General features: G+C 45.1%; 1 pseudogene across 1 annotated transcript; it reads right to left on the reverse strand.

Moving 5' to 3' along the window:
- Positions 1–7,847: 7,847 nt before the first annotated feature.
- On the reverse strand, positions 7,848–8,922 carry LOC308596897 (noggin-like; annotated as a pseudogene). The gene is made up of 2 exons: positions 8,906–8,922; positions 7,848–8,798 (listed from the first exon to the last, which is right to left on the reverse strand). The product of its transcript is annotated as a noggin-like (transcript).
- Positions 8,923–11,370: the final 2,448 nt, after the last annotated feature.

Raw genomic sequence — 11,370 nt, forward strand, 5'->3', positions numbered from 1 at the left:
TGACATGGTTTATTCTCTGATATCGTAGGATCCTGTGGCTGAGCTACACAAGCCTGGCATTTGGTACTGGTTGCAGAAACTGAGGATTTCTGCTTCTTCTTTAAAGTTCTTTAAAGCATGGATTTTAGCCTTAGGGCTTCAAGGATAGCTTTGGGCAAGTGAAAGGAATACCCGACACAGTTTCAGAAGTCAGAACACGGCTCAGCAAGATTTCCAGGGCTAGGAATGCCATTGCGAATGCCTTAAAGCGAGGCTGATGTTTGCATTCTATCTGAGTTTTCACACAATGTAAAATAGAACAGGGAAACGCTGGGGAAACAGAATTAACTACTGTGTAGCTGGACAGTTAGGCATGTGTGTGATTGCTACCAATGCAGTTCATACCTAATCTATACACACTTTTGTGTGTGTATAGATGCAGCTCACTAGCTGACCATGGGCCAGTCACTTTCTCAGCATAACGTACCTTTCAGGATTGTTGAGATATAAATGGAGGATAGATGGCGGCTAACAGATTGAGGTTGAATCATGACAAGACAGAAGTACTGTTTTTGGGGGACAGGGGGCAGGCAGGTGTTGGGGACTCCCTGGTCCTGCATGGGGTAACTGTGCCCCTGAAGGGCCAGGTGAGCAGCCTGGGAGTCATTTGGACTCAGCTGTCCATGGAGGCGCAGGTCAATTCTGTGTCCAGGGCAGCTGTCTACCAGCTCCATCTGGTACGTAGGCTGAGACCCTACCTGCCCATAGACTGTCTTGCCAGAGTGGTGCATGCTCTAGTTATCTCCCGTTTGGACTACTGCAATGCGCTCTACGTGGGGCTACCTTTGAACTGGAAACTACAATTAATCCAGAATGCAGTAGCTAGACTGGTGACTGGGAGGGGCTGCCAAGACCATGGTAACACCGGTCCTGAGAGATCTGCATTGGCTCCCAGTACATTTCCAAGCACAATTCAAAGTGTTGGTACTGACCTTTAAAGCCCTAAACGGCCTCAGCCCAGTATACCTGAAGGAGCATCTCCACCCCCATCGTTCAGCCTGGACACCAAGATCTAGTGCCGAGAGCCTTCTGGCGGTTCCCTCATTGCGAAAAGTGAGGTTACAGGGAACCAGACAGAGGGCCTTCTCGGTAGTGGCGCCCACCCTGTGGAACACCCTCCCATCGGATGTCAAGGAAAGAAGATAGCTACTTATCTTTAAAAGACATCTGAAGGCAGCCCTGTTCAGGGAAGTTTTTAATATTTAATGCTGCATTGTTTTTAATAATCAATTGGGAGCTGTCCAGAGTGTCTGGGGAAACTCAGCCAGATGGGTGGGGTATTAATAAAATAATAATAATAATAATAATTTATTAAAAATATGGGGAGTTAGCAACGAGTTTCTTTGTTCTTTCTCCTGCCATGCATTGATGAACTAGCAAAAGATGTCATCTTTATTTAAACAGCTGCTTCAGCCTGCTCACTAGAGGGCATCCTTGTAACAATCCCAAATGAGTTGCTCTTGCATAAGGGAAGAACTGTCTCAAGAGGTCAATGATAATGCATTGTAAAAAACCCATCATTTTGATGTGTTCATCATGATGCACTACAGAATGCTAAACAAAAAACAAACAAAAAACCCTCCATCAGCAATCTGGTTTTGTGATTCTACACTATAAACAAACTTTGGGAGAGGAACACAAGGGTGCTTTTTCTTTCTCTCCCAGCCCCCCTTGTATTTCGATTGCTGGATTAATTTCCCAGTCCAGAGATACTCATACACAAGAACAGGCTGTGCACGTACATATGACAGCATGTGTGGATCTCTGCATACTCATACTTCAAACAGGGAAGATGTTGACCTATGTGTGCCATGCAGCTTGCCGTGAGATAGCTGCTGCTCTCAGGATCATTGGAGTGGAGGACTGCCCTGTTTACAATGTTGAAGTGAAATTCAACGGCTTGCCTGCTCCATGCTTGTAAAGGGAATGGGAAGCAAGTGAAATGTCAGCTTATCTTTTGCCTCAAGCAGCAAAAAGTCTTGGGCTAGCCCTGGGTACAAAATTGGGTATTTTTTTTACAAGGGGAACCCGTTTCAGAAATGCTACTTCGGGAAATTCTAATTTGCCCTGGCAAACAATGTCTTGGTACTTCCAGCAAACCCCACTGCTGCTGTTCCCTTCCATTTCCTTACTGAAAACAAACCATATCGTTTCTGCCATACCTCACAATCAGGTTTGCCCTTCAAGAAATTCAACAACTGTTGTGTTTTTTTGGGTTGGTTAAATCACTCAAATAAAGGTTGCTCAGTTTCCAGTGATTCCGTTGGTTTCCAAAAGGATAGATGGCCCTTCTCCACTTTCTGCTTCCAAATATTTTATCTCTGTCCACCTTTTCTCTGCTCCCACCTCCCACATTTTTTGGCAGCCAAGTGCTGCACTGGCCTGCAGCAAGAGGCATGCTGGGAAATAAAAAGGGCTGCAGTATCAAAAGATTTGGCAGAGGGGAAAGATGAATAATGCAATTGGTTTCGATCAAAATGTTCATGTTTATAAAAAGGTCATGGCTAGTTTCTGATTTGTCGGCATCCATGATGTACGGCAGGCTGCCGGTCTGCAGCTGAACCACACTGGGACAAAGGAAGATAGCTTCTAGATTACCAAGTCACATAATACAGAGCTAGATGCACCAATTCTCTATAGTAACAAATAGTGGCTCTTTCCCATCCTTACCTGATGGTGGTAGAGACTCCATGCAAAGAGGCCCAGGTTGAAAGCATGTTTTCTAGCACTGAACCACAGCCCTTCCTTTTAATGTAACCTGCCACATTCATATGCAGCGTCTGTCTTGCCATCCATCACAATGCACTGCCAAAAGCAACACACACACACACCTTTTGTTGCTCCAGCCACAGCTTTTCTGCTACTCTGGTTCGGTCACTTTCAGATCCATCAGTGCATCCCAGGGCTGCAATTTCCTTAATTACTAAATTCCTGTCTCATTCCTGTCACCGATGATTCCTGTCTTAGAGATTATGAGCCATCAATAGAGTTGCTCTCATCTGCAATTTATCCTGTTGTAACATGGAAACAAATTGCAGCCTTGAAATTGCAAGGACAAAGGAGTTCAAGGTAGCAATACTTTAAAAGCATCGCTGTCCTGTTTATATTTCCAACATACCTGCTCTCCTCTAGCGGGCCTCCATTTAGAAATTGGTGCTCATTGTTTTACAAAATCCTGGGGCTCTTTTGATTAAAAAGTCTGCCTGAACCAGGCAAGGTAAACAATAGTTGTGCAAATCAGGACCTGACCTTACTTTCAGACTTGCTATCGATAGTAGGAAGAAGTTGAACCCAGGACTAGCACTCTGATCCCATACATCCACACCTAAATCAATACCCCCAGTCATCACTTCCAGCAGACAATGCTAAGAATTTCAGTTTGGTTTGGATTCTAAGACCTTAGAGGTTTCCTAGCATCCTCCCTTCACCAAACATCAGTTCCTAGGGCTCCCTCAAAAGACTACTGTTCCTGGGGGTCCCTGGGAAAATTATGAATCCTGGGAGTCCCAGGAAAAAAGGAACTGTTGAACAAGTTCAAGCCTGTAGTGTGGATATACTCAAATACAGAAGTACAGGAAGTATTCTGTTTTGGGAAGGTCACATTTTATCACTAAGTAGCAGGTCCTTGAGTTGTCTTTTGTAATATTTCCCTGCACACATCTTTAAGAGAAGTTATGGGATGAAGGTACAAAATGCAGCAGAAGCCTTGCACTTGCTTAAACGTTCTAGGTCTGATCAGTACCTGGATAGGGATTGCCTGGGGTTCTATTGAAGAAAGGTGGGATACAAATTTAATAATACTAAGGCAAGAGGCCCCTTCATGGATCACTGCCTTGCCGTGGCCAAGGGGCTTGAATAACTCAGAGAAGCTATGAAGTATGCCGAGCAGGGCACCCAAGATGAACAGGTCATAGTGGAGAGCTTTGACCAAACGTGATCCACCTGGAGGAGGAACCGGCAAGCCACTCCAGTATCCCTGCCAAGAAAACTCCATGGACAAAGACAACAGGCATATAAAAGTTATGACGCTGGAAGATGAGCCCCTCAGGTCGGAAGGTGTCCAACATGCTACTGGGGAAGAGCGGAGGACAAGCACAAGTAGATTCAGAGCTGATGAAGCGGCTGGGTCAAAGCCGAAAGGACGCTCAGTTGCGGATATGCATGGAAGCAAAAGGAAAGTCCAATGCTGTAAAGAAAAATATTGCATAGGAACCTGGAATGTAAGAACCATGAACCTGGGTAAGTTGGATGTGGTCAAAAATGAGATGGCAAGAATAAATATTGACATCCTGGGCATCAGTGAACTAAAATGGACGGGAATGGGCGAATTCAGTTCGGATGACTATCATATCTACTACTGTGGGCAAGAAACCCGTAAAAGAAATGGAGTGGCCCTCATAGTCAACAAAAGAGTGGCGAAAGCTGTACTGGGATGCAATCTCAAAAATGATAGAATGATCTCTATACGAATCCAAGGCAGACCTTTTAACATCACAGTAATCCAAGTTTATGCACCAACTACTGGTGCTGAAGAAACTGAAATTGACCAATTCTATGAAGACTTACAAGACCTTATAGACGTGACACCAAAGAAGGATGATCTTCTCATTATAGGGGATTGGAATGCTAAAGTAGGGAATCAAGAGATAAAAGGAACAACTGGCAAGTTTGGCCTTGGAGATCAAAACGAAGCAGGGCAAAGACTAATAGAGTTCTGTCAAGAGAACAAGCTGGTCATCACAAACACGCTTTTCCAACAACACAAGAGACGACTCTACACATGGACATCACCAGATGGGCAACATCGAAATCAGATTGATTATATTCTCTGCAGCCAAAGATGGAGAAGCTCTATACAGTCAGCAAAAACAAGACCTGGAGCTGACTGTGGCTCAGATCATCAGCTTCTTATAGCAAAATTCAAGCTTAAACTGAAGAAAGTAGGAAAAACCACTGGGCCGGTAAGATACAATCTAAACCAAATCCCTTATGAATATACAGTGAAAGTGAGGAACAGGTTTAAGGATTTAGATTTGCTGGACAGAGTACCTGAAGAACTATGGGTGGAGGCTCGCAACATTATACAGGAGGCAGCAACTAAAACCATCCCAATGAAAAAGAAATGCAAGAAAGCAAAGTGGCTGTCCAACGAGGCCTTACAAATAGTGGGGGAGAGAAGGCAAGCAAAATGCTAGGGAGATAGTGAAAGATACAGGAAATTGAATGCAGATTTCCAAAGAATAGCAAGGAGAGACAAGAAGGCCTTCTTAAACAAGCAATGCAAAGAAATAGAGGAAAACAACAGAATGGGAAGAACCAGAGATCTGTTCAAGAAAATCGGAAATATGAAAGGAACATTTCGTACAAAGATTACCATAATAAAGGACAAAAGTGGTAAGGACCTAACAGAAGCAGAAGACATCAAGAAGAGGTGGCAAGAATACACAGAGGAATTATACCAGAAAGATATGGATGTCTCGTACACCCCAGGTAGTGTGGTTGCTGACCTTGAGCCAGACATCCTGGAGAGTGAAGTCAAATGGGCCTTAGAAAGCACTGCAAATAACAAAGCCAGTGGAAGTGATGGTATTCCAGCTGAACTATTTAAAATTTTAAAAGATGATGCTGTTAAGGTGCTACACTCAATATGCCAGCAAGTTTGGAAAACTCAGCAGTGGCCAGAGGATTGGAGAAGATCAGTCTACATCCCAATCCCAAAGAAGGGCAGTGCCAAAGAATGCTCCGACTACCGCACAATTTCACTCATTTCACACGCTAGCAAGGTTATGCTTAAAATTCTACAAGGAAGGCTCAAGCAGTATGTGGACCGAGAACTCCCAGAAGTGCAAGCTGGATTTAGAAGAGGCAGAGGAACCAGAGACCAAATTGCAAACATGCGCTGGATTATGGAGAAAGCTAGAGAGTTCCAGAAAGACATCTACTTCTGCTTCATTGACTATGCAAAAGCCTTTGACTGTGTCGACCACAGCAAACTATGGCAAGTTCTTAAAGAAATGGGAGTGCCTGATCACCTCATCTGTCTCCTGAGAAATCTCTATGTGGGACAAGAAGCTACAGTTAGAACTGGATATGGAACAACTGATTGGTTCAAAATTGGGAAAGGAGTACGACAAGGCTGTATATTGTCTCCCTGCTTATTTAACTTATATGCAGAATTCATCATGCGAAAGGCTGGGCTGGATGAATCCCAAGCCAGAATTAAGATTGCCGGAAGAAATATCAACAACCTCAGATATGCAGATGACACAACCTTGATGGCAGAAAGTGAGGAGGAATTAAAGAACCTTTTAATGAGGGTGAAAGAGGAGAGCGCAAAAAGTTGTCTAAAGCTCAACATAAAAAAACTAAGGCCACTGGTCCCATCACCTCCTGGCAAATAGAAGGGGAAGAAATGGAGGCAGTGAGTGATTTTACTTTCTTGGGCTCCATGATCACTGCAGATGGTGAGAGCAGTCACAAAATTAAAAGACGCCTGCTTCTTGGGAGAAAAGCAATGACAAACCTAGACAGTATCTTAAAAAGGAGAGACATCACCTTGCCAACAAAGGTCCGTATAATAAAAGCTATGGTTTTTCCAGTAGTGATGTATGAAAGTGAGAGCTGGACCATAAAGAAGGCTGATCGCCGAAGAATTGATGCTTTTGAATTATGGTGCTGGAGGAGACTCTTGAGAGTCCCATGGACTGCAAGAAGATCAAACCTATCCATTCTGAAGGAAATCAGCCCTGAGTGGTCACTGGAAGGACAGATCGTGAAGCTGAGGCTCCAATACTTTGGCCACCTCATGAGAAGAGAAGACTCCCTGGAAAAGACCCTGATGTTGGGAAAGATGGAGGGCACAAGGAGAAGGGGACGACAGAGGATGAGATGGTTGGATGGTGTTCTTGAAGCTTCCAGCATAAGTTTGATCAAACTGCAGGAGGCAGTGGAGGACAGAAGTGCCTGGCGTGCTCTGGTCCATGGGGTCACGAAGAGTCGGACACGACTAAACGACTAAATAACAACAAGGCAAGAGGTGCAAAGGGAGTAGAAATTGGGCGTTTTTGTAACTTGGAAGTTGCCAGGTGTGTATCTCAGAGTCTAGTGGGCTTCTTTGGAGGTTGCAAAATGAGTGTTGCGAGACCCATGCCCTATCTAGATTTAACTTACATATGCAGCCGTCTTCTATCCACTTTCTTAAATCAAGGATGAGGAAGTCCTCCAAATGTTGTTGACCTCCCAGTCAGCCCCAACAAGCACGGCTAATGGTAATGGATGATGGGACTTGGCGTTCAACAACATCTGGAAAGCCACAGGTTCCCCATGCCTGCCACAAATGGATATTAAAAACTAATGGAGAGAAAAGTAAACTGCACAGCAACCCTTTAGAATCAAAGACCTAGGTCAAAGTCAACTAAACCAATATTTTCCCATCTTTATAGCTACCCAGCTAGATTATCATGGGGCACAATTCACTAGCATAAGTCTCATGGAAAACAGGAAGTGTAGAAAACCCACCTTACTAAATTATGTTCAAGCAAAACTGCAGCCCTCTACACCCAACAGCATAGCAATTACTCTTGCCCAGATAAAAATTAAATGAGGCTAAGTATTCCAAACACTTATTAAAACCATTTATTTCTCCACAAAAAAAAAAAAAAAAAACAGGTTTCACCAACAGTGATGATGAGCACAATTCCTTGACTTTCCAAAGTACATTGCCTCCCAGGAGGTCAATGGTGAAATGCTTTCCATTTCTGCTGTCAGTTTGTCATCACGCCTGTCAGTCCACAAAAGATGTTGGCCGTCTCTGCTTCCCACGAGATACCACTGCCTTGACTTCCTTTCCTGAAAGACGGCAGCAATACCCCAAAGTCTAGTTTTCTTTGCTTGCTGTAAACATCTCACTGAGACGCAGTCTTTAATATCTTCACTGCTTTCTGGCATCTCTTGCTACCGTTACCCTCTGGTTCAGAGACCCATTGAGACTATGGGTGACCACCAGCTCTGCAGATTTCAACTCATCAGCAAACAGCAGCAAACTCCTTGAGAAATCCGTAGCATGGCAATGCGAAACCCACATCACCTTGTCATCAGCAGGAACATTTGCACGTAGCCACCACAGGGTAAGGGACTTGCCTCCAAGTGTATTGCTGTGAGGACTTCCCCGGCCTCAGCATGTGGTCTTTCCTTGCCCAGCAGTGCCACACTAGGAGTTTGATCTGGGTGACTTGGGCAGGCTGGCAAGTCATGCCTGGAGGCCAAGAACACCCAACGCGAGTCTGGTTGTAGTCCGTATGGCGTACCCAGCGTAGCCAGAAGATGGGTCCCATGTCCACCCAGGAAGAGGTCAGGCAGCAGGTAGCACTACCTACAAGCCACTGATGGAAGCGGTGGAGGAGGGTTTTGCTCAGGCCGAGGGAGATCCCACCCACAACAGGCAGCCGCTAGGAAAGATCTAAACCCTTTGCCTGCTGCAGAAGCTTCTTCCTAAAGCGTGCTGTACACTTGCCCAAGTCCTGGCTGAGGACGCCCACTTCTTTTAGGCTTGTGTTGATACTCGGGGGTCCTTGAGAGACATCCAGAAGGGGTTGTAGAAAGAGCCCAGCAGTTTCATCAGCCGTGTGGCACGCAGGAGCTTGGGCTTGGGCAAATAGCGGTTGTAGTCATCCAGGGAGAGGGAGAGGCTGTAGGGCCTCGCCTGAGCACCCAGCTCGCTCCAGATGAAATGGACGTCAGGGTTGTGCTGCTCGCCGATCCTATCAGGAAGCAGGGGAGCTTCTCCAAGGGGAAAGTCTCTTTCCTGAGAGGAGGAAATTGCTCCGGTTCTCTGGACCAGGGCTCCAGAAGCAGGAGACAGATGAACCAAGCTTTGACACCCATGCCTGCCGCAGAGCCTTCAAGACTTGTGTGCCTCTCAGCTGCAGCAAACAAAGTATGCGGGATGCGTCTCTCAACCCACCCCCCTTTTAAATCAGCAGATCCTTTGGGCTAAGAACCTCCTAGCTTCCCTTTCTCCCTGCTACAGACTTTGATATCAGATTGCACTGTTGCTCCCAGACACAAACAATTATAAAGATGAAAAGAAACCAAGAAGGGGGCTTTTAAAATATTTTTTTACCATGAGCAGAGGCCAATAATGAATATCTAGAGTGAGTGTCTATCTGGGCCCCATGCTTTTCTATGTTATGCTATTGTCTACCTTAGGCCTTCTCCAGATCATAGAATTGGAGAGTTGGAAGGGAACCAAATGGTCTATTCCAACCGCCTGCAATGCAGGCATCACAGCTAAAGAATCCCTGACAGATGGCCATCCAACCTTTGTTTAAAATCTCAAACTCAGCATCTTATTAAGAGTTCATCCTGGTTTGCCTGCACAAAGCTTACATGGAGGTTAGATTATGTCCAGTTCTTCTGGAGCATTTGTTCTGATTTGATTGTGGGGATATTATGTGGCAGTGAGCATTCATCCTGCAGCCATCCTGGGTTGCTTATGTAGTCAATGATTTGTTCATCACACAGTGCAATTCTCTCACTTCCCTAACTGCAAAACAAGTTGTTGAACTGTGGGGTTGAAGCCAGGGGCATTGTTTGGGGGTGGTCCAAACCAGAGCAGCACATGTCTCTGTTTCCCACTCTGTTTCCGCTCACATACACCACAGCTCTGGCTATTGTTGTTCTGCCTAAAAGCCAGGGTGGCTTGCCTTCCATTGCAGAGGGTTAGACTCCTTCTAACCCTACAATTCTATGATTCTGTGACTTAGCTGCTGCGATCTAGTTCATTCTTTGAGATGCTAATAAGGCCATTTCAGTGGCCAGATAAAACCATTACCATAACAAAGGAACCAGTTTGGCAGGTTCCACAGCCGCTTCAACTAGATTCCAACTCTTACTGGATATAGGATCACAGGTCTGGAAGGGATCCAAGGATATCATTCAAACTGACCTCCCAAACTGACCTCCCAAAATATAACTTACATAACTAATTCCTGGTACATAAAATATATAAGTTACCTAATTTTACCACAGCAGATTGTTGTTGTTTAGTCATTTAGTCATGTCCAATTCTTCATGGCCCCATGGACCAGAGCATGCCAGGCACTCTTGTCTTCCACTGCCTCCCGCAGTTTGGTCAAACTCATGCTGGTAGCTTCAAGAACACTGTCCAACCATCTCATCCTCTGTCGTCCCCTTCTCCTTGTGCCCTCCATCTTTCCCAACATCAGGGTCTTTTCCAGGGAGTCTTCTCTTCTCATGAGGTGGCCAAAGTATTGGAGCCTTAGCTTCATGATATGTCCTTCCAGTGAGCACTCAGGGCTCATTTCCTTAAGAATGGATAGGTTTGATCTTCTTGCAGTCCATGGGACTCTCAAGAGTCTCCTCCAGCACCATAATTCAAAAGCATCAATTCTTTGGCGATCAGCCTTCTTTATGGTCCAGCTCTTACTTCCATACATGACTACTGGGAAAACCATAGCTTTAACTATACAGACCTTTGTCGCAAGGTGATGTCTCTGCTTTTTAAGATACACAGTGGCGTAGTGTGGGGGGTGCAGGGGGGGCCGGCCGCACCGGGCGCAACATCTGGGGGTTAGGGTTAGGGGGCGCAAATCCACGGGTTAGGGGGCGCAAATCCATGGGTTAGGGGGCGCAAATTACTTGCCTTGCCCCGGGTGCTGACAACCCACGCTACGCCACTGAAGATACTGTCTAGGTTTGTCATTGCTTTTCTCCCAAGAAGCAGGTGTCTTTTAATTTTGTGACTGCTCTCACCATCTGCAGTGATCATGGAGCCCAAGAAAGTAAAATCACTCACTGCCTCCATTTCTTCCCCTTCTATTTGCCAGGAGGTGATGGGACCAGTGGCCTTAGTTTTTTTATGTTGAGCTTTAGACAACTTTTTGCGCTCTCCTCTTTCACCCTCATTAAAAGGTTCTTTAATTCCTCCTCACTTTCTGCCATCAAGGTTGTGTCATCTGCATATCTGAGGTTGTTGATATTTCTTCCGGCAATCTTAATTCTGGCTTGGGATTCATCCAGCCCAGCCTTTCGCATGATGAATTCTGCATATAAGTTAAATAAGCAGGGAGACAATATACAGCCTACCACAGCAGATACATAGATGAAAAACAAAGTTTTTGGCAGAAGATTAAATACAGCAGAATGGGAATAGTGCTGCGTGTGACAAATACAGGGCAGAACGGAAAACAAGGCCTCCTTACATCCCTAGTCTGGAGTCTTAAGTAGCTAGTAATGCCCTTGGTTGAAGCTTAGAACTAAGAAAAGTATTCTGCATCTCTGAATTTTCAAGTAAAACAAGTTTCCAGTAAA

This window comes from Podarcis bocagei, assembly GCF_964188305.1.
Source record: "Podarcis bocagei genome assembly, chromosome: 10".
NCBI classification, from domain to species: domain Eukaryota; kingdom Metazoa; phylum Chordata; class Lepidosauria; order Squamata; family Lacertidae; genus Podarcis; species Podarcis bocagei.